We start from the raw sequence: 23581 nt of genomic DNA on the forward strand, positions 1-23581 counted from the left end.
ACAGCATGCCAATCTTTGCCAATTAATATCAGCCACATACATACTATATTACTGCAATATACACATATATATAATATAATTATACAGTATATATTCAATATGTATATATAGTATACATCTTAATTTATATATGAATTAATTAAGTATAGATCTATAAATAGAATTAGGTATACCCCCCCTTTTTTTTTGCACTGTGTAATTCCATCATTTTCTGCACATCAGTGCTCTACCAACACTACAACCATAAAGAACACAATTTCAAGTACTGTATTTTTTAGTTTGGGGAGATCACAGTCTACAGACTCATTTACTTATATTAGACAAGATTAGCCCAATTCAACTTACTGCAGTTTTTAAATGCACATAAGATACAGAAACAAAATCTTTAGGATCTTACTTTTTAAATTCTTAGATTGTAATAATAATTTTTTTTCTGCATGCTTAATTACTGGTCCCCATGATCACCAATGGTTATGGCTTAATTTAACTACACCAATTTATCAACCTTTTATATCCTTAAAGATAAAAAGGTGAAAATTACAATTTCTTATCAAAAGGTTTAGAGTTTTCCGAATATAAATATTTGCTCTCCCTCCTTCCCTCACCTTAAGACATTTCAAATAAACTAAAAATAACCACATCTTGCCTGCAACGTTCCTTAGCAATCATTTGATGTATAAAATCTTAACTATGCCCCCAGTTATTTTAAGACACAAAAATGGCTGCCTACCAATCTGTCTTGTCACAAGTTAGAAATATTACATTTAAGAATTAACATGAGGGTTTCAAGTTTTTTTTTTTCCAGTTTAGACTTTTATACCTTTGTGCTTGTCGCTTCTGGATGTTACTGTAACATTGTTTGTAATCCTTTAAAACCTTAGTAATTTAAAACACCAGTAGGTATACCTTTATTATATTTTATTTATACCCATACTCAATCAGGCAAACTGTAATTAGGCAAATATAATATGTATTTATATCAATATATGAAGTATTGTTAATTGTACTGCCTATTGAGAACTAAGAAATTGAGAAATCCCTTTTCCAAGAAACTCCTATTTGAAGCAGCACGTCCCTCCCCCATAGGGTAAAGGGGAGTGAAGGAACTACATAGAGTTAGGAAAGTTTCACAGGTATCCTCAAACTGCCAATCTACATTTTTGTACTTTTAACTACTGTGGGGGCTTGAGGGCAAATGAAACAAAATTTGACCCATGAAATCCATCAGAGCAACTTGCCAATCATCACTATTCTGTAAAAGACTTGCAGTTGATCTTTATTGAATGGAATTACTATATTTGTTACTTTTTTTTATAAGTTCCATACTTCCTTTTCTTCTTTTTAAAATTAATTGTGCCACCAAGCTGGGATAAGATAAAACTATTTTTTGGGGGGGTCACAGGTAGATGGGACCACTAGGCCTTCTTGTCACAAGCATCTTGTTTTGTGGCAAGAAAAATTTAATCTCCTCTTTTGGCAATATTAATCTTAATTAACTCATCATTTAAAGCCTAATTCACTTTAACAAAAGCCAACTCTGTCTCACTGATTAACCTTTTCCTAGAACCGGGATTAGGATTATTTATTAAGCAATCAAACAAAAGGCTTTAAATCTGCAGCAGTCAGTTTTAAATGTGGGCATATCCAATTAATGTCCCCTAATAATTTTTGAAAATCATTTAAGATTAGTAAACAATCTCTCTGCAACTTTAAAGGGACATTATCAGTTTTTAAAACTTTTGGCAAACCTAAATATAAGAAGCAAGTAAAGAGCTGTTACACAATATCTTTATAAGCTTTTCCAATGATCTTTTTATAACCCAAATATGGTCTATAGCCTTTTAGATGACAAGTAACCATTTAATCTTTGCTTGAATACTTCCAGTAACGGGGAGCTCACTACTCGCCAATGTTTTAAACTCTTTTTCACCTCTTGTCTACAGCATTCCCATCCTGCATACCACTTTCTCTAATCCCACCAACTCCTTTTTAGTAGTATATGTTGGCTAGCAGCTGGGCTAGTCTTTCTCAGTAGTGCAAGAAACGTTTGCTCTAGTGTCTAACAGCCCTGACATTTTATTCGTTGAATTAAAAAAATCTTTCAAAGGCCTAGAAGCTGTAATTTTCTGCACCCAAAAACCTAGATCTAGATCCTCTGGGGCTTCTTCTGTCTGATAATAAGGTAAAAGCAAAAGCTGTGTCATTCTTTAACCTTTATTAATTTGCACAGTTTTAGCAGGTAGCGAGATCAAAACTTTAATTTTTCCAGTATAATCAGAATCTACTACTCCAGATACCACCGAAATTCCTTGAAAAGAAAGCGAGCTATTCCCTAGCACAAGTCTTATAATGTCCTAAGGCAGGGGGCGAGCGACTCCCATTGGAATCTGAGCAACTGGTACATCAGGGGTTAATATTGTTGCCGTAGCGGAGCTGAGTTCTAGTTCTGAGCTGCTGCTGCTGCTGCTAAATCCTGGGGTTAATTGGTGGTGCTTTTTGTCTCTGTTTAGCAGGACATTGCCAGCAAAAATGTGCCATTTGCCCACAAGAGAAACATTTTGTATTTGTAAAATCCTTTTTATTACGATTATTTTTCTTTCTTTTTCTCTGTTTTTCTTCCTTTTTTCTTTTCTTTTTTCTTTTTTTTCCTTGGGTGAGGCCCCTCCTGAGGGGATATTATGCAAGGAGCAGGCTCTGTTTTAAAAGCTCTTTTGCTCAAAAATATTCTCCCTATCCTTTTTAACCTTAGGCAATGTTCTGGGAGGCTTTGGATGCAAAGTAGGGAGTTCTTAAGCCCTGGGGAGGCGCAAGCAGAGGTTGCAGTGGTCGCCTTAAATAAGATAACTTTTTAAAGGTTTGGTTTGTGTAGAGGGGGAGGGGGCTCTCCAGGGCGCTCAGCTGCTGTGTCCTGTAAGCACTCTCCTTCCTCGGAAAGTACAGTATTTCTCCTTTTCTTTGCCAATGGCAGAAAATATGATCTGCGTAGAAGGTGGAGACCCACTAGCATCTACCGCTATAGCCTCTCCCATAGGCTATCTAACAGCCTCATGACGGGGGTCCAGAACATTTCTGATCATATTTTACAGAGCAAAAGCATTTACAGGAACGTTTTTTGGCTTATGCAAAGTATAATAAGTATAATAAGTTTTTAGCTGTTTTTGTAACTTCACACAAATATCTAAATTAACAGTACCCTCTTGTGAAAACCAAGGACATTGCTCCTGTAACACTAGCCTTTTTTTAACGTTAATTTCTCTTTTGTTTAACAGTTGCTAAATTACTTCTAAAAAGAATTGTCATTCTTTTGAGTCATTGTTACCTGTGTCAGAAAATTAAGATTTATAGAAAAGTCTGCCTTGACAAAAGGTTTTACCTTTTGCAAGCGGGGTTTTCTTTTCAACCCTAGGATAGAAAAGTCTACCTTGTCAAGGGTTTTAACCTGGGCAAGGAGGGGTTTGACCCAAAGAAAGCAGGTTTCTTTCAACCTCTAGAGCACCAGGTTTCTCATAAACCCTTCAACACTTCCCACTCCTACTCACCCTGTCTATCCTACAGGGGGTTCCGCGGCACCCTGAGTGGGGTCCTATCCGTCCCGAACACTCAACACTGGGGAACAACAGGGCTGATGACCCTAGTTGTTCTGAGCAATAGGGCTGATGACCCTACTTGCTGCTTACTAGGGGAACAGGGCTGATGACCCTAGATGTCCAGAGCAATAAAGCTGATGAGCCTACTTGCTCCAAAGGGGTGGCAATAGGGCTGATGACCCTAATTGCTTGGGAACCTACCTTCGAATAGCCTGTTCCAGGCGCCACTTGCTGGGGTCCAGGCCCGGTGGATCCAGGGAATTGGAAGGGTGGACAGCGTTGGTGTGAAAAAACTTATTTATTGATTGATATAAGAAATATAAGATTAGATTAGGAAGAAATAGTGTAGTAGGAAGATTAAGTGGAAGAAGAGGGCTGAATAGCTTGGATTACACAGAAGATCAATAAAATTCCAGACAAGGAATTTGCACCATCTACGTTGGGCCACCGGTGCTCGCTTGAATATCTAAGGGTGCCTCTCACTGGGCTCCCTTTTGCGCGGGTCTTAACAGCCAGGGCAAGTAAGTAGACTTGGCGAGCCTCCGCACCCCAGGTGGAAATTCAGCCTGAAATTAGAGTAAAGAGGAGAAGAAAGAGAGAGACACGGGGGAAACCAGTCCAGCAACTAGCTCCGGCCCCTATTGGTCAGAAGGCCTTTTATACTTTTGATAAAACATGGAGATCAATGGGTAACACAAAGTTATGCAGCGTTAGCAGTCCAGACTCTTATCAAAACCAGGCTTTTCTCTCTGCATACCTAATTGTATACACAAGTTTTAGGTAATTTACATCATCTTCCAGCCAAAAGGGCCAATTAACAATTTACAGCCTTTTTTTCTGATAAGGGTTAGTCAACCAGAAGACTTATTTGTGTTGATCTTCCCAAGGTCTGGTACCACTCTCAGAAAGCACTAAACAAAGTTACATTCTTACACAGCAAAGATACAGCAACTTATAACAAGTAGAGGGAGTACAGTGATTTACAGCAAAAGAGAAGCAATTAACTCAAAAGTCTAGCGTTGCTAACATCAAAATTACTATGAATCTTTTTCTACATCCTGCTTACATTGAGTAACATCCTTCCAGATGCCTAAAAGATAAAGAATATGGAGGTCTGGCAGCAATCCTTGAGTCAACAGTGAAAACCGTCTACCAATATAATTTTTAACTCTTTAGAAAAGGCTCTGTTTCTTTAAGATGCTTTCAAGCTTTTTTCGTCTCGAGATTGGGGGCTGTAAGCAATTCACAAACTGTAAGAGGTCCAGGGGAACCTGTTAGGCAAGATAGAGAGCTAACAGAGGCAGTTTAACTGAAACATCTTTCAAATACAGAAGACTAAAGCCCTGAATTGACTTTTTTCTAGAGAGTATCAGAAGACTGGAAAAGCAGGCAGATTCTTATTTTTTGGGGGGGTGGATGCTCAGGAATTTCCAGGGGGAAAACCTGAGGTCTGATTAGCCTTGCCATCAGAGCTTTTGGCATATGACCTTGTCACAGATGGAATTCCTCACGTTGACTCCCAGAACACCATGGCGGCACCTGTGGCAGCCTTGTGGTAAAGCCTCAAGGGAAAGACAAAGATCCCTGTATCAACGCGATGGGAAGCCTGAAACTGCTGCTACAGCTCGGAAGGAAGGCAGGCGAGCATGGCCCCAAATGAGACGAGGCCTGACTCCCCTGTGGAGACTCCAGAAGTACCCCAAGATCCATGTCAGCACTGGAGAGGAATCCTCAGGTTGGACCTCAACACCACACGAGGTCTTAGGCCCTGGCACAGACTGGAGAGGAATCCTGAGAGGCCCATCTCAACACTCATGGAGACTGGCCTTTCCTGAGGCCACAAGTGGGATCCCTGAGGTACCAGTCTTTACTCGAGAGGGACTTTCAACAACTCGATAAAATCCAGGAGATTCTCCCCTCCAGGTGAGATGAGGCCCTTTTCTGCTGAGGAGGCTCGAGGCAACTCACAGCTACCCTCTTAAACTTAGAAAGGGTCCTTCACATTCTTGCTGCAACTCAAGAAGTTTCCCGACATACCTGTCTCCAATCGAGAGGAACACCTAGTGTCCCGCCAATATCAAGAGGAGCCCCGATTCCACCTCCTAGCTCGAGATGAGGGTTCCTTTCCCTGCTTCATTGGGAAAGGATTTCCAGCGTTCCCGTCGCATCTTAAGAGGAGGCACTCTCAACAGGAAAGTCGAGAGGAACTCAAGGGGTCATGCCACCATTTCAAAAGTCCCCCAAATATCTCAGTCCTCTCCAGAGGAATCTGATTTCCCTGGACTGCCTCGACTTTCATGCCAAGGATCGACTCACACCACCGTGGCATGTGTGACAGCCCTGTAGGAAAGCCTCTTGGGAAAGCATCGAGTTAAAGCCACAGATCCCTGTATCAACACGACGGGAAGACTGACACTGCTACTACAGCTCGGGAGGAAAGCGGACGTGCATGTTCCCACTCGAGACGAGAAGTGACTCCCCTGTGAAGACTCCAGAAGTACCCCAAGATCCATATCAGCACTGGAGAGGAATCCTCAGGTTCCAGCCTCAACTCCACACGAGGTCTTAGGACCCAGCACCAACTGGAGAGGAATCCCGTGAGGCCCGTCACAACTCGCATGGAGACTGGCCTTTCATGCGGCCACAAGAGCGGGTCCCTGAGGTCGCCGTCGTAACTCGAGAGGGACCTGCCGCAACTCGAGAAAATCAAGGAGATTCCCCCCTACAGGTGATATGAGGCCTTTTTCCACTGAGGCGTCTCGAGGCAAATCATACTTCTCCTCTTCAACTTTGAAAGACACCTTCACAGCCTTGCTGAAACTCAAGAATTTCCACGACATACCTGTCTCCACTCGAGAGGATCACGGAGGGTTTTGGGAACATCAATAGGAGCCCCGTTTCTGCCTGGTAGACCGAGATGTGGGTTCCTTTCCCTGCTTCGTCGAAAATGGATTCCCGGTGTTCCGGTCGCATCTCAAGAGTAGGCGCTCTCAACAGGAAAGTCGAGAGGAAATCAAGGGTCGTGCCATCACTCCAAAAGTCCCCCAAATGTCTTTGTCAACTCCAGAGGAAACTGATATCCCTGTACTGCCTTGACTTTCACGCCGAGCATCGACTCAAACGACGGTGGAACGTGTGACAGCCCTTTGGGAAAGCCTTGTGGGAAAGCCTCGAGGGAAAGCCACAGATTCCTGTTTAAACGCCAGGGGAAGACTGAAACGCTGCTACAGCTCAGGAGGAAAGTGGACGTGCATGTCTCCACTCAAGACGAGGACTGACTCCCCTGTGGAGACTCCAGAAGTACCCCAGGATCCATGTCAGAACTGGAGAGGAATCCTCAGGTTGCAGGCACGACTCCACACGAGGTCTCAGGCCCCAGCACCTACTGAAAAGGAGTCCCGAGAGGTCCCTCTCAACTCGCATGGAGATTGGCCTTTCCTGAGGCCACAAGAGCGGGTCCCTGAGGTCCCCGTCATAACTCGAAAGGTACCTGCTGCAACTAGAGAAAATCCAGGAGGTTCTGCCCACCAGGCGACATGAGTCCATTTTCCGCTGAGGCGTCTCGAGGCAAACCACACCTTCCCACTTGTACTTCGAAAGGGTCCTTCACACCCTTGCTGCAACTCAAGAAGTTTCATGACATACCTGTCGCCACTCGAAAGGAACATGGAGTGTCTCGGCAACATCAAGAGGAGCCCCTTTTCCATGTCATAGCTCGAGATGAGGGTTCCTTTCCCTGCTTCTTTAGGAAAGGCTTCATGGTATTCCCTTCGCATCTCAAGAGGAGGCGCTCTCAACAGGAAAGTCGAGAGGAACTCAAGGAGTCATGACACCATTCAAAATCCCCCAAAATATTTTAGTCCACTCCAGAGGAACCTGATTTTTCTGCACTGCCTCAACTTTAATGCCGCATATCGACTCACACTACGGTGGCACGTGTGACAGCGCTGTGGAAAGCCTCGTAGGAAAGCCTTGAGGGAAAGCAACAGATTCATTTTCAACGTGACGGGAAGCCTGACACCTCTGCTACACTTCGGGAGGAAAGCGGACATTCATGTACCCACTCGAGACAAGGACTGACTCCCCTGTGGAGACTCCAGAAGTACCCCAAAATCCATGTAAGCACTGGAGAAAAATCCTCATGTTTCGACCCCGAGTCCTCCCAAGGTATTAGCCCCCGGCATCGACTGGAGAGGAATCCTGAGAGGCCCCTAGCAACTCACATGGAGACTGGTCTTTCCTGAGACCACAGGAGCGGGTCCCTGAGGTCCCCATTGAAACTCGAGAGGGACCTATCGCAATTCGAGAAAATCGAGGAGGGTCTCCCCTCCAGGCGAGATGAGGCCCATTCCACTGAGGCGTCTTGAGGCTGATCACTCCTTCCCTCTTGAAATTCGAAAGGGTCTTTCACACCTTTGCTGCAATGCAAGATGTTCCCCGACACCCGTCTCCACTCGAGAGGAAGAACGATTGTCCCGCCAACGTCAAGAGGAGCCCCATTTCCGGTTAGTAGCTCGAGATGAGGGATCCTTTACCTGCTTCGTCGGGAAAGATTCCCGGGGTTCCCGTCGCATCTCATGAGGAGGTACTCTCAACAGGAAATGCGAGAGGAACTCCAGGGTCGTGACACCATTCCAAGAGCCCCCAGATTTCTCAGTCCATTCCAGAGGAACCTGTTTTCCCTGCACTGCCTCTACTTTCATGCCGAGGATCGACTCACTCCATGGTGGCACGTGGGACAGCCCTTTGGGAAAGCCTCATGGGAAAGCCTCGAGGCAAAGCCACAGATCCCTTGATCCACGCAACGGGAAGCGTGACACTGCTGCTACAGCTCGGGAGGAAAGGGCACGTGCATGCCGCCACACGAGACGAGAGCTGACTCCCCTGTGGACACTCCAGAAGTACCCAAAAATACATATCAGCACTGGAGAGGAATCCTCAGGAACCGGCCCCGACTCCACACAAGGTTTTAGGTCCCGGTATCGACTGTAGAGGAATCCCGAGAGGCCACCTAGCAACTTACAAGGGGACTGGCCTTTCCTGAGGCCTCCAGAGCGGGTCCCTAAAGTCCCCATCGTAACTAGAGAGCACCTGCCACAACTGGAGAAAATTCAGGAGGTTCTCCCCTCCAGGAGAAAAGATGCCCATTTCTGTTGAGCCGTCTCGAGGCTAATCACACCTAACATCTGGAACTTCAAAAGGGTCCTTCACACCCTTGCTGCAACTCAAGAAGTTCCCCGACATACCCGTCTCCACTGGAGAGGAAGCATGAGGGTCCCGCCCACATCCAGAGGAGCCCCGTTTCCGCCTCGTAGCTCTAGATGATGGATCCTTTCCCTGCTTCGTTGGGAAAGAATTCCCAGCTATCCTGTCGCAACTCAAGAGGAGGTGCTCTCAGCAGGAAAGGAGAGAGGAACTCCAGGGTAGTGCCACCATTCCAAGAGTCCCCCAGATTTCTCAGTCCATTCCAGAGGAGACTGTTTTCCCCGCACTGCCTCAACTTTCACGGCGAGGATCGACTCACACCACGGTGGCACGTGGGATAGCCCTGTGGGAAAGCCTCGTGGGAAAGCCTCGAGGGAAATCCACAGATCCCTTGATCCACGCAACGGGAAGCGAGACACTGCTGCTACAGCTCGGGAGGAAATCGGACATGCATGCCCCCACTCGAGACGAGGACTGACTCCCCTGTGGAGACTCCAGAAGTACCCCAAGGTCCATGTCAGCACCGGAGAGGAATCCTCAGGTTCCGGCCCGGACTCCACACAAGGTCTTAGGCCCCGGTATCGACGGGAGAGGAATCCCGAGAGGCCCCCTAGCAACTCGCATGGGGACTGGCTTTTACTGAGGCCTCAAGAGTGGGTCCCTGAGGTCCCCGTCATAACTCGAGAGCACCTGCCGCAACTCGAGAACAACCAGGAGGTTCTCCCCTCCAGGCGAGATGAGGGCCATTTCCGCTGTGGCGTCTCGAGGATAATCACACCTTCTCTCTGGAACTTCGAAAGGGTCCTTCACAGCCTTGCTGCAACTCAAGAATTTCCCCGACATACCAGTCTCCACTCAAGAGGAAGCACGATGGTCCCACTCACATACAGATAAGCCCCGGTTCCAACTCGTACCTCGAGATGAGGGCTCCTTTCCCTACTTTGTCGGGAAAGAATTCCCCGTGTTCCCATCGAATCTCAAGAGAAGGCGCTCTCAACAGGAAAGGCGAGAGGAACTCCAGGTTCGTGCCACGATTCCAAGAGTCCCCAGATGTCTCAGTCCATTCCAGAGGAACCTGTTTTTCCTGCACTGCCAAGAGTTTCACGCTGAGGATCGACTCACACCATGGTGCCACGTGGGACAGCCCTGTGGGAAAGCCTCGTGGGAAAGCCACAGATCCCTTGATCCACGCGACGGGAAGTGTGACACTGCAGGTACAGCTCGGGAGGAAAGCGCAGGTGCATGCCCCACTCGAGATGAGGACTGACTCCCCTGTGGAGACTACAGAAGTACCCCAAGATCCATGTGAGCACTGGAGAGGAATCCTCAGTTTCCGGCCCCGACTCCACACAAGGTCTTAGGCCCTGGCACCGAATGAAGAGGAACCTCGAGAGGCACCATAGTAACTCACATGGGGACTGTCCTTTCCTGAGGCCACCAGAACGGGTCCCTGCGGTCCCCGTCATAACTCGAGAGCACATGCCCCATCTCCAGAAAATCCAGGAGGTTCCCCCCTCCAGGCGAGATGAGGCCCATTTCACTGAAGCTTCTCGAGACTTATCACACCTAACCTATGGAACTTCGAAAGGGTCCTTCACACCCTTATTGCAACTCAAGAAGTTCCCCAACATACCCGTCTCCACTCGACAGGAAGCACGAGGGTCTCAACCACATCCAGAGGAGCCCGTTTCAGCCTCGTAGCTTGAGAAAGTGGTCATTTCCCTGCTTCGTCGGGAAAGAATTCCCGGCATTTCGGTCGCATCTCAAGAGGAGGCGCTCTCAACAGGAAAAGCGAGAGGAACTCCAGGGTCGTGTCACCATTGCAAGAGTCCCCCAGATGTCTCAGTCCATTCCAGAGGAACCTGTTTTCCCTGCACTGCCTCGTTTTTCACCCCGAGGATCGACTCAAAACATAGTGGCACTAGGGACAGCCCTGTGAGAAAGCCTCATGGGAAAGCTTCGAGGGAAAGCCACAGATCCCTTGATCCACGCAACAGGAAGCGTAACACTGCAGGTACAGCTCGGGAGGAAAGCGCACGTGCATGCCCCCACTCGAAACAACCACTGACTCCCCTGTGGAGACTCCAGAAGTACCCCAAGATCCATGTCAGCGCTGGAGAGGAATCCTTAGGTTCCAGCCCCGACTCCACACAAGGTCTTAGGACCCGGGAACGACAGGAGAGGAATCCTGAGAGGCCCCCTAGCAACTCGCATGGTGACGGGCCTATCCTGAGGCAAACAGATCGGGTCCCTGAGGTCCCCGTCGTAACTCGAGAGCACCTGCCGCACCTCGAGAAAATCCAGGAGGTTCTCCCCGCCAGGCGAGATGAGGCCCATTTCCGCTGAGGCGTCTCGAGGCTAATCACACCTAACCTCTGGAAATTCGAAAGGGTCCTTCACACCCTTGCTGCAACTCAAGAAGTTCCCCAACATACCGGTCTCCACTCGAGAGGAAGCACGAGGGTCCCGCCCACATCCAGAGAAGCCCCTGTTCCGACTCATACTTCGAGATGGGGGCTCCTTTCCCTGCTTCATCGGAAAAGAATTCCCGGCATTCCCGTCGCAACACAAGAGGAGGCCCTCTCGACAGGAAAGGCGAGAGGAACTCCAGTGACGGCCACATTTCCAAGAGTCCCCCAGATGTCTCAGTCCATTCCAGAGGAACCTGTTTTCCCTGCACTGCCTCGACTTTCACGCCGAAGATCGACTCACACCACGGTTGCACGTGGGATAACCCTGTGGGAAAGCCTCGTGGGTAAGCTTCGAGGGAAAGCCACAGATCCCTTGATCCACGCTACGGGAAGCGTGACACTGCTGCTACAGCTCGGGAGGAAACGGACGTGCATGCCTCACTCGAGACGATTTTTGACTCCCTTGTGGTGACTTCAGAGGTACCCCAAGATCCATGTCAGCACTGGAGAAGAATCCTCAGGTTCCGGACCCGACTCCACACAAGGTCTTCGGCCCTGGCATCGACTGGAGAGGAATCCCGAGAGGCGCCCTAGCAACTCTCATGTGGACTGGGCTTTCCTGAGGCCACCACAGGGGGTCCCTGAGGTCCCCATCATAACTCGAGAGCACCTGCTGCAACTCGAGAAAATCCAGGAGGTTCTCCCCTCCAGGCGAGGTGAGGCACATTTCCGCTGAGGCGTCTCGAGGCTAATCACACCTAACATTAGGAACTTCGAAAGGGTTCTTCACACCCTTCCTGCAACTCAAGAAGTTACCCAACCTACCCGACTCCACTCAAGACGAAGCACGAGAGTCCCCCACACATCCAGAGGAACCCCTTTTCCGCCTTGAAGCTCGAGATGAGGGATCCTTTCCCTGCTTCTTTGGGATAGAATTCCCGGCGCTCCCGTCGCAACTCAAAAGGAGGCGCTCTCTACAGGATAAGCTAGAGGATCTCCAGGGTCCTGCCACCATTCCAGGAGTCACCCAGATGTCTCAGTCAAATCCAGAGGAACCTGTATTCCCTCCATTGCCTCGACATTCACGCCGAGGATCGACTCACACCGCGGTGGCACGTGGTACAGACCTGTGGGAAATCCTCGTGGAAAAGCCTCGAGGGAAAGCCACAGATCCCTTGATCCACGCGACGGGAAGCGTGACACTGCTGGTACAGCTCGGGAGGAAAGCGGAAAGCGCATGCCCCCACAGGAGACGAGGACTGACTCCCCTGTGGATACTCCAGAACTATCCCAAGATCTACGTCAGCACTGGAGAGGAATCCTCAGTTTCCCGCCCCGACTCCACACAAGGTCTTAGGCCCCGGCATCGTTTGGAGAGGAATCCAGAGAAGCCTCCTAGCAACTCGCAAGGGGACTGGCCTTTTCTGAGGCCATGATAACGGGTCCCTGAGGTCCCTGTCGTAACTCGAGAGCACCTGCCGGAACTCGAGAAAATCCGGGAGGTTCTCCCCTCCAGGCGAGTTTACGCCCATTTCCGCTGAGGCGTTTCGAGGCTAATGACACCTAACCTCTGGAACTTCGAAAGGGTCCTTCACACCCTTGCTGCAACTCAAGAAGTTCCCCGACATACCCATCTCCATTCGAGAGGAAGCACGAGGGTCCCGCCCACATCCAGAGAGGCCCCGTTTCATCCTTGTAGCTCGAGATGAGGGATCCTTTCCCTGCTTTGTAGGGAAAGAATTCCCGGCGTTCCCATCGCATCTCAAGTGGAGGCGCTCTCAACAGGGGTGATTAGCCTCGAGACGTATCAGCAGAAATGGGCCTCATCTCGCCTGGAGGGAAGAACCTCCAGCAGTTTTCTCGAGTTGCGGCAGGTGCTCTCGAGTACGACGGGTCAGTCCTAGTCTCCAGTGGGGGCATGCTGTGATTAGCCTCGAGATGCCTCAGGGGAAATGGGCTTCATCTCGCCTGGATTTTCTCCAGCTGTGGCAGGTGCTCTCGAACTACAACGGGGACCTCAGAGACCTGCTCTGGAAGCTTCAGTAAAGGTAGTCCCCATGCGAGTTGCTAGGGGACCTCTCGGGATTCCTCTCCAGTCGATGCCTGGACCTAAGACCTTGCGTGGAATCGGGGCCTGTACCTGAGGATTTCTCTCCAGTGCTGAAATGAAGCTTGGGGTACTTTTGGAGTCTCCACAGGGGAGTCGGTCCACGTCTCGAGTGGGGGCATGCACTTGCGCATTCCTCCCGAGCAGTAGCAGCAGTGTCACGCTTCCCATCGAGTGGATCAAGGGATCTGTGGCTTTCCCTTTTGGCTTTCCTACGAGGCTTTCCCACAGGGCTATCGGACGTGCCACTGTGGTGTGAGTTGATCCTCAGCGTGAAAGTCGGGGCAGTGCAGGGAAGACAGGTTCCTCTGGAATGGACTGAGACATCTGGGGGACTCTTGCAATGGTGGCACGACCCTGGAGTTCCTCTCACCTTTCCTGTTGAGTGTGCCTCCACTTGATATGCGACAGGAATGGCAGGAATTCTTTCCCGACGAAGCAGGGAAAGGATCCCTCATCTCGAGCTACGAGGCAGAAACAGGGCTCCTCTGAATGTGGGCGGGACCCTCGTGCTTCCTCTCGAGTGGAGACGGGTATGTCGGGGAACTTCTTGAGTTGCAGCAAGGGTGTGAAGGACCCTTTTGAAGTTCCAGAGGTTAGGTGTGATTAGCCTCTAGACGCCTCAGCGGAAATGGCCCTCATCTCGCCTGGAGGGGAGAATCTCCTGGGTTTTCTCGAGTTTCGGCAGATGCTCTTGAGTTAGGACAGGGCCCTCCGGGACCCACTCTGGTGGCCTCAGGAAAGACCTGTCCCCATGTGAGTTGCTAGGGGGCCACTCGGGATTCCTCTCCAGTCGATGCCGGGGCCAAAGACCTTGTGTGGAGTCGTGGCCGGAACCTGAGGATTCCTCTCCAGGGCTGACATGGATCTTGGGGTACTTCAGGGAGTGTCCACAGGGGAGTCAGTCCTTGTCTCGAGTGGGGGCATGCACGTCCTCTTTCCTCCTGAGCTGTAGCAGCAGTGTCTTGCTTCCAGTCGTGTGGATCAAGGGATCTGTGGCTTTACCATGAGGCATTCCCTCAGGAATGTTCCACGTGCCACTGTGGTGTGAGTTGATCCTCGGCATGAAACTCGAGGCATTGCAGGGAAAACAGGTTCCTCTGGAACGGACTGACACATCTGGGGGACTCTTGGAATGGTGGCACGACCCTGGAGTTCCTCTCAGCTTTCCTGTTGAGAGCACCTCCTCTTGAGATGCGACGGGAACGCCGGGTGTTTTTTCCCGATGACGTAGGGAAAGGATCCCTCATCTCTAGGAATTCAGGGCTCCTCTGGATGTGGCGGGACCCTCGTACTTCCGCTCGAATGGAGGCGGGTTTGTCGGGGAACTTCTTGAGTTGCAGCAAGGGTGTGAAGGACCCTTTCGAAGTTCCAGAGGGAAGGTGTGATTAGCCTCGAGATGCCTCAGCGGAAATGGGCCTCATCTCGCCTGGAGGGGAGAAGCTCTTGGATTTTTTCGAGTTGCAGCAGGTGCTCTCAATTTATGACGGGGACCTCAGGGACCCGATCTGTTGGCCTCAGGAAAGTCCAGTCCCCATGAGAGTTGCAAGGGGGCCTCTCAGGATGCCTCTCCAGTCGATGCTGGGACCTAAGATCTTGTGTGGCATCGGGGATGAAATCAGAGGATTCCTCTCCAGTGCTGACATGGAACTTGGGGTACTTCTGGAGTCTCCACAGGGGAGTCAGTCCTCTTCTCGAGTGGGGCATGAAAGTGCGATTTCCTCCCGAGCTGTACCTGCAGTGTCACGCTTCCCGTCGTGTGGATCTAGGGATCTGTGGCTTTCCCTCAGGGCTTTCCCACGAGGCTTTCCCACAGGGCTGTCCCACGTGCCACAGTGGTATGAGTCGATCCTCGGCGAGAAAGTCGAGGCAGTGCAGGGAAAACAGGATCCTCTGGAATGGACTGAGATATCTGAGGGACTCTTGCAATGGTTGCATGAACTTGGAGTTCCTCTCACCTTTCCTGTAGAGAGCACCTTCTCTTGAGATGCGACGGGAACACCCTGAATTCTTTCCCGACGAAGTAGGGAAAGGATCCCTCATCTCGAGCTATGAGGTGGAAAGGGGCTCCTCTGGATATGGGCGGGAACTTCATGCTTCCTCTCGAGTGGAGACGGGTATGTTGGGGAACTTCTTGAGTTGCAGCAAGGGTGTGAAGGACCCTTTCGAAGTTCCAGAGAGAAGGAGTGATTCGAATCGAGACGCCTCAGCGGAAATGGATCTCACCTAGCCTGGAGGGGAGAGCCTCCTGGATTTTCTCGATTTATGGCAGGTGCTCTCGAGTTACGATGGGGACCTCAGGAACCCACTCTGGTGGCTTCAGGAAAAGCCAGTCCCCATGCGAGTTGCTAGGGGGCCATTCGGGAGTACTCTCCAGTCGATGCCAGTGCCTAAGACCTTGTGTGGAGTCGGGGCTGGAACCTGAGGATTTCTCTCCAGTGCTGACATGGATCTGGGGGTACGTCTGGAGTCTCCACAGGGGAGTCAGTCCTCGTCTCGAGTGGGGGCATGCACGTGCACTTTCCTCCTGATCTGTAGCAGCAGTGTCACACTTCCCATCACCTGGATCAAGGGATCTGTGGCTTTCCCTCGAGGCTTTCCCACGAGGTTTCCCCACAGGGCTGACCCACGTGCCACCGTGCTGTGAGTCGATCCTGCCGTGAAAGTCGAGGCAGTGCAGGGCAAAAAGGTTCCTCTGGAATGGACTGAGACATCTGGGGACTCTTGGAATGGTGGCACGACCCTGGAGTTCCTCTCGCCTTTCCTGTTGAGAGCGCCTCCCCTTGAGATGTGACGGGAACGCGGGAAATTCTTTCCCGACGAAGCAGGGAAAGAATCCCTCATCTCGAGCTACGAGGTGGAAACGGGGCTCCTCTGGAAGTGGGCGAGACCCTCGTGCTTCCTCTCGAGTGGAGACGTGTATGTCGGGGAACTTCTTCAGTTGCAGAAAGGGTGTGAAGGACCCTTTCTAAGTTCCAGAAGAAAGGTGTGAATAGCATCGAGACGCCTCATTGGAAATGGGCCTCATCTCGCCTGGAGGGGAGAACCACCTGGATTTTCTCGAGTTGTGGCAGGTGCTCTCGAGTTACAACAGGGACCTCAGGGACCCGCTCTGGAGGCCTCAGGAAAGGCCAGTCCCCATGCGAGTTGCTAGGGGGCCTCTCGGGATTCCTTTCCAGTCGATGCCGGGGCCGAAGACCTTGTGTGGAGTCGGTGCCGGAACCTTAGGATTCCTCTCCAGGGCTGAGATGGATCATTGGTTACTTCTGGAATTTCCACAGGGGAGTCAGTCCTCATCTCGAGTGGGGTCATGCACGTCCACTTTCCTGCCAAGCTGTAGCAGCAGTGTCACACTTACCGTCGCGTGGATCATGGGATCGGTGGCATTCCCTCTAGACTTTCCCAGAGGCGTTCACACAGGGCTGTCCCACGTGCCTCTGTGGTGTCAGTCGATCCTCATCGTGAAAGACGAGGCAGTGTAGGGAAAACAGATTCCTCTGGAATGGACTGAGACATCTGTGGGTCTCTTGGAACGTTGGCACGATCCTGGATTTTCTCTCGCTTTACCTGTTGAGTCGCCTCCACTTGAGATACGACGGGGTCGCCGGGAATTCTTTCCCGATGAAACAGGGAAAGAATCCCTGATCTCGAGCTACGAGGTGGAAACGGAGCTCCACTGAATGTGGGCGAGACCCTCGTGCTTCCTCTCGAGTGGAGACGGGTATATCGGGGATCTTTTTGAGTTGCAGCAAGGGTGTGAAGGACCCTTTCGAAGTTCCAGAGGGGAGGTGTGATTAGCCTCGAGACGCCTCAGCGGAAATGGGCCTCATCTAGCCTGGCGGGGAGAACCTCCTGGATTTTCTCGAGTTGTGGCACGTGCTCTTGAGTTACGACGGGGACCTCAGGGACCCGCTCTGGTGGCCTCAGAAAAGGCCAGCCCCCATGCGAGTTGCTAGGGGGCCTCTCGGAATTCCTCACCAGTCGATGCCGGGGCCTAAGACCTTGTTGGGAGTCGGTGCCGGAACCCTAGAATTCCTCTCCAGGACTGAGATAGATCTTTGGGTACTTCTGGAGTCTCCAAAGGGGAGTCAGTCCTCGTCTCGAGCGGGGTAATGCACGTCCACTTTCCTCCCGAGCTGAGGTTGCACTGTAAGTCTTCTCGTCGCGTGGATCAAGGGATCTGTGGCTTTCCCACGAGTCTTTTCCATGAGGCTTTCCCACAGGGCTATCCCACGTGCCACGTGGTGTGAGTCCATCCTCGGCGTGAACGTTGAGGCAGTGCAGGGAAAACAGGTTCCTCTGAAATGGACTGAGACATCTGTGGGACTCTTGGAACGGTTGCACGACCTTGGAGTTCCTCTCGCCTTTCCTGTTGAGAGCGCCTCCTCTTGAGATGCGACGGGCACGCCAGGAATTCTTTCCCGACGAAGCAGGGAAAGAATCCCTCATCTCGAGCTATGAGGTGGAAACGGGGCTCATCTGGATGTTGGCGGACCCTCGTGCTTCATCTCGAGTGGAGACGGGTATATCGGGAAACTTCTTGAGTTGCAGCAAGGGTGGAAAGACTCTTTCGAAGTTCCAGAGTGAAGGTGTGATTAACATTGAGACGCCTCAGCAGATATGTGCCTCATCTCGCCTGCAGGGGGGAACCTCCTGGATTTTCTCGAGTTGCGGCAGGTGCTCTCGAGTTACGACGGGGATCTCAGGGTCCCGTTCTGTTGGCCTCAGGAAAGGCCAGGCCCCTTGCGAGATGGTACGGGGCCTCTCGGAATTCCTCTACAGTCGAATCCGGGGCCTAAGACCTTGTGTGGAGTCGGTGCCGGAACCCTAGGATTCCTCTCCAGGGCTGACATGGAACTTGGTGTACGTCTGGAGTCTCTACAGGGGAGTCAGTCCTCTTCTTGAGTGGGGGCATGCACGTGCGCTTTCTTCCCGAGCTGTAGCAGCAGTGTCATGCATCCCGTCAGTGGGTCAAGGGATGTGTGGCTTTCCCTCGAGGCTTTCCCACGAGGCTTTCCCACAGGGCTTTCCCACGTGCCACCAATGTGTGAGTCGATCCTCGGCGTGAAATTCGAGGCAGTGGAGGGAAAATAGGTTCCTCTGGAAGGGACTGAGATGTTTGGTGGACTCTTGGAATGGTGACATGACCCGGGAGTTCCACTTGCCTTTCCTGATTAGAGTGCCTCTTCTTGAAATGCGACAGGAACGCCGGGAATTCTTTCCCAACGAAGCAGGGAAAGAATCCCTCATCTCGAGCTACGAGGCGGAAACGGGGCTCCTCTGGAAGTGGGCGAGACCCTCGTGCTTCCTCTCAAGTGGAGACGGGTATATCGGGGATATTCTTGAGTTGCAGCAAGGGTGTGAATGACCCTTTCGAAGTTCCAGAGGTTAGGTGTGATTAGCCTCAAGACGCCTCAGCAGAAATGGGCCTCATCTCGCCTGGCGGGGAGAACCTCCTGGATTTTCTCGAGTTGCGGCAGGTGCTCTTGAGTTACGACGGGGACCTCAGGGACCCGACCCGCTCTGGTGGCCTCAGAAAAGGCCAGCCCCCATGCGAGTTGCTAGGGGGCCCCTAGGGATTCCTCTCCAGTCGATCCCGGGGCCTAAGACCATGTGGGGAGTCGGTGCCGGAACCCTAGAATTCCTCTCCAGGACTGAGATGGATCTTTGGGTACTTCTGGAGTCTCCAAAGAGGAGTCAGTCCTCGTCTCGAGTGGGGTAATGCACGTCCACTTTCCTCCCGAGCTGAGGTTGCAGTGTAAGTCTTCTAGTCGTGAGGATCAAGGGAATTGTGGCTTTCCCACGAGGCTTTCCCACAGGGCTATCCCACGTGTCACCATGGTGTGAGTCCATCCTCGGCGTGAACGTCGAGGCAGTGCAGGGAAAACAGGTTCCTCTGAAATGGACTGAGATATCTGTGGGACTCTTTGAACGGTTGCACGACCATGGAGTTCCTCTCGCCTTTCCTGTTGAGAGCGCCTCCTCTTGAAATGCGACGGGAACGCCGGGAATTCTTTCCCGATGAAGCAGGGAAAGGATCCCTCATCTCGAGCCTTCGAGGCGGAAACGGGGCTCCTCTGGATGTGGGCGGGACCCTCGTGCTTCCTCTCGAGCGAAGACGGGTATGTCGGGGAACTTCTTGAGTTGCAGCAAGGGTGTGAAGGACCCTTTCGAAGTTCCAAGGTTAGGTGTGATTATCCTGGAGACGCCTCAGTTGAAATGGGCCTCATGTCGCCTGGAGAGGAGAACCTCCTGGATTTTCTCGAGTCACGGCAGGTGCTCTCGAGTTACAACGGGAACCTCAGGGACCCGCTCTGGTGGCCCCAGGAATAGCCAGTCCCCAGACGAGATTCTATGGGGCCAGTCGGAATTCCTCTCCAATCGATGCCGGGGCCTGAGACCTTGTGTGGAGTCGGGCCCTGAACCTGAGGTTTCCTCTCCAGTGCTGACATGGATCTTGAGGTACTTCTGGAGTCTCCTCAGGGGAGTCAGGCTTGGTCTCGAGTGAATGCATGCAAGTGCGCTTTCCTTCCGAGATGTAGCAGCAGTGTCACTCTTCGCGTCGGGTGGATCAAGGGATCAGTGTCTATCCCTTGAGGCTTTCCCACGAGGCATTCACACAGGGCTGTCCCACCTGCCTCCGTGTTGTGAGTCGATCCTCAGCGTGAATGTCGAGGCAGTGCAGGGAATACAGGTTCCTCTGGAATGGACTGAGACTCAGGGGGACTCTTGGAATGGTGGCAAGACCTGGAGTTCCTCTCGCATTTCCTGTTGAGAGGGTCTCCTCTTGAGATGTGACGGGATTGCCGGGAATTCTTTCCCGACGAAGCAGGGAAACGATCCCTCATCTCGAGCTACGAGGCGGAAACAGGGCTCCTCTGGATGTGGGTGGGATACTCGTGCCTCTGAATGTGGGCGGGACTCTCGTGCTTCCTCTCCAGTGGAGACGGGTATGTCGGGGAACTTCTTGAGTTGCAGCAAGTGTGTGAAGGACCCTTTCGAAGTTCCAGAGGTTAGGAATGATTAGCCTCGAGATGCCTCAGCGGAAAAGGGCCTCATCTCGCCTGGAGGGGACAACCTCATGGATTTTCTCGAGTTGCGGCAGGTGCTCTCGAGTTTCGACGGGGACCTCAGGTACCCGCCCTGGTGACCTCAGGGAAGGCCAGTCCCCAGGCGAGTTGCTCGATGGCCCCTCGGGATTCCTCTCCAGTTGATGCCGGGACCTAAGACCTTGTGTGAAGTCGGGGCCGGAACCTGAGGATTCCTCTACAGTGCTGACATGGATCTTGGGGTACTTCTGCAGTCTCCACAGGGGAGTCAGTCGTCGTCTCGAGTGGGGGAATGCGCGTCCGCTTTCCTCCCGAGCTGTAGCAGCTCTGTCATGCTTCCCGTCTCGTGGATCAAGGGATCGGTTGCCTTCCCTTGAGGCTTTCCCACGAGGCTTTCCCACAGGGCTGTCCCACGTGCCACCTTGGTATGAGTCGATCCTCGGCGTGAAATTCGAGGCAGTGCAGGGAAAACAGGTTCCTCTGGAATGGACTGAGACATCTGGGAGACTAGGAATTGTGGCCCGACCCTGGAGTTCCTCTCGCCTTTCCTGTTGAGCGTGCCACCTTTTGAGATGCGACGGGCACATTGGGAAGCAGGGAAAGGATCCCTAATCTCGAGCTACGAGACGAAATCGGGGCTCCTCTGGATTTGGGTGGGACCCTCGTGCTTCCTCTAGAGTGGAGACGGGTATGTCAGGAACTTTTTGAGTTGCAGCAAGGGTGTGAAGGAGCCTTTCGAAGTTCCAGAGGTTAGGTGCAATTAGCCTCGAGATGCCTTAGCAGAAACGGGCCTCATCTCACCTGAAGGGGAGAATGTCCTGGATTCTATCGAGTTGTGGCAGGTGCTCTTGACTTATGACGGGGACCTCAGCGACCGGCTCTGGTGGCCTCAGGAAAGGCCAGTCCCCATGCGAATTGCTAGGGGGCCCCTTGGGATTCCTCTCCACTCCATGCCGGGGCCTAAGATCTTGTGTGGAGTCACGGCAGGAAACTGAGGATTCCTCTCCAGTGCTGACATGAATCTTGGGTCACTTCTGGAGTCTCCACAGGGGAGTCAGTCGTCGTCTCGAGTTGGGGCATGGAGGTCGGCTTTCCTCCCGAGCTGTAGCAGCGGTGTCACGTTTCCCGTCGCGTGGATCAAGGGATCTGTGGCTTTCTACGAGACTTTCCCGGGAGGCTATCCCACACGAATGTCCCACATGCCACTGTGTTGTGAGTCGATCCTCGGCATGAAAGTCGAGGCAGTGCAGGGAAAAGAGGTTCCTCTGGAATGGACTGAGACATCTGGGGGACTCTTGGAATGGTGGCACGACCCTGGAGTTACCCTCGCCTTTCCTGTTGAGAGCGCCTCCTCTTGAGGTGCGACGGGAACGCCGTGAATTATTTCCCGACAAAGCAGGCAAAGGATCCCTCATCTCGAGCTACGAGGTGGAAACGGGGCTCCTCTGGATGTGAGCGGGATCCTCGTGCTTCCTCTCGAAGGGAGATGGGTATGTCGGGGAACTTCTTGAGTTGCAGCAAGGGTGTGAAGGACCCTTTCGAAGTTCCAGAGGTTCGGTGTGATTAGCCCCGAGACGCCTCAGTGGAAATGGGCCTCATCTCGCCTGGAGGGGAGAACCTCCTGAATTTTCTCGAGTTGCGGCAGGTGCTCTCGAGTTACGACGTGGACCTCAGGGACCGCTCTGGTGGCCTCAGGAAAGGCCAGTTGCCATGCAAGTTGCTAGGGGGCTTCTCGGGATTCCTCTCCAGTCGATGCCGGGCCTAAGACATTCTGTGGAGACAGGGCCAGAACCTGAAGATTACTCTCCAGTGCTAACCTATATCTTTCGGTACTTCTGTAGTCTCCACAGGGGAGTCAGTTGTCGTCTCGAGAGGGGGCTGCTGGTCTGCATTCCTCCCGAGCTGTAGCGGCATTGTCACTCTTCCCGTCGCTTGAATCAAGGTATCTGTGGCTTTCCCTCGAGGCTTTCCCACGAGGCTTTCCCACAGGGCTATCCCACGTGCCAACGTGGTGTTAGGCGATCCTCGGAGTGAAAGTCGAGGAAGTGTAGGGAAAACAGGTTCCTCTGGAATGGACTGAGACACCTTGGGGCCTCTTGGAATGGTGGCACGACCCTGGAGTTCCTCTCGCTTTTCCTGTTGAGAGCGCCTCCTCTTGACATGGTACGGCAACGCCAGAAAATCTTTCCCGAGGAAGCAGGGAATGGATCCCTCATCTCGAGCTATGAGGCGGAAATGGGGCTCCTCTATGTGGGCGGGACCGTCTTGCTTCCTCTCGAGTGGAGACGGGTATGGTGGGGAACCTCTTGAGTTGCAGCAAGGGTGTGAAGGACCCTTTCGAAGTTCCAAAGTTTAGGTCTGATTAGTTTCGAGACGTCTACCCAGAAATGGGCCTCATCTCGCCTGGAGGGGACAACCTCCTGGAATTTCTCGAGTGGTGGCAGGAGCTCTCGAGTCATGACGGTGACCTCAGGGACCCTCTCTGGTGGCCTCAGGAAAGGCCAGTCCCCATGTGAGTAGCAAGGGGGCCTCTCGGGATTCCTCTCCAGTGGATACCGGGGGCTAAGACCTTTTGTGTAATCGCGGCCGGACCCTGAGGATTCCTCTCCAGTGCTGACATGGATCTTCGGGTACTTCTGTAGTCTCCACAGGGGAGTCAGTCGTCGTCTCGAGTGGGGGCATGCAGGTCTTCTCGCCTCCTGAGCTGGAGCAGCAGTGTCACGTTTCCCGTCACCTGGATCAACGGTCTGTGGTTTTCCCTCGAGGCTTTCCAACGAGGCTTTCCCACAGGGCTGTCCCATGTGCCACCGTGGTGTGAGTTGACCCTCAGCGTGAATGTCGAGACAGTGCAGGGAAAACAGCTTCCTCTGGAATGGACTGAGTCATCTGGGGGACACTTGGAATGGTGGGAGGATCCAGGAGTTTCTCTCGCCTTTCCTGTTGAGAGCGCATCTTCTTGAAATGCGATGGAAACGCCGTGAATTCTTTCCCGACATAGCAGAGAACGGATCCCTCATCTCGAGATTCTAGGCGGAAACGGGGCTCCTCTGGATGTTGGCGGCTCCCCCGTGATACCTCTCGAGTGGAGATGGGTATGTCGGGGAACTTCTTGAGTTGCACCAAAGGTGTGAAGGACCCTTTCAAAGTTCCAGAGGTTAGGTGTGATCAGCCTCGAGAGGTCTCAGTAGAAATGGGCCTCATCTCGCCTGGAGGGGAGAACCT

The sequence above is a fragment of the Capricornis sumatraensis genome, chromosome 10 (assembly GCF_032405125.1).
Source record: "Capricornis sumatraensis isolate serow.1 chromosome 10, serow.2, whole genome shotgun sequence".
Taxonomy (NCBI): domain Eukaryota; kingdom Metazoa; phylum Chordata; class Mammalia; order Artiodactyla; family Bovidae; genus Capricornis; species Capricornis sumatraensis.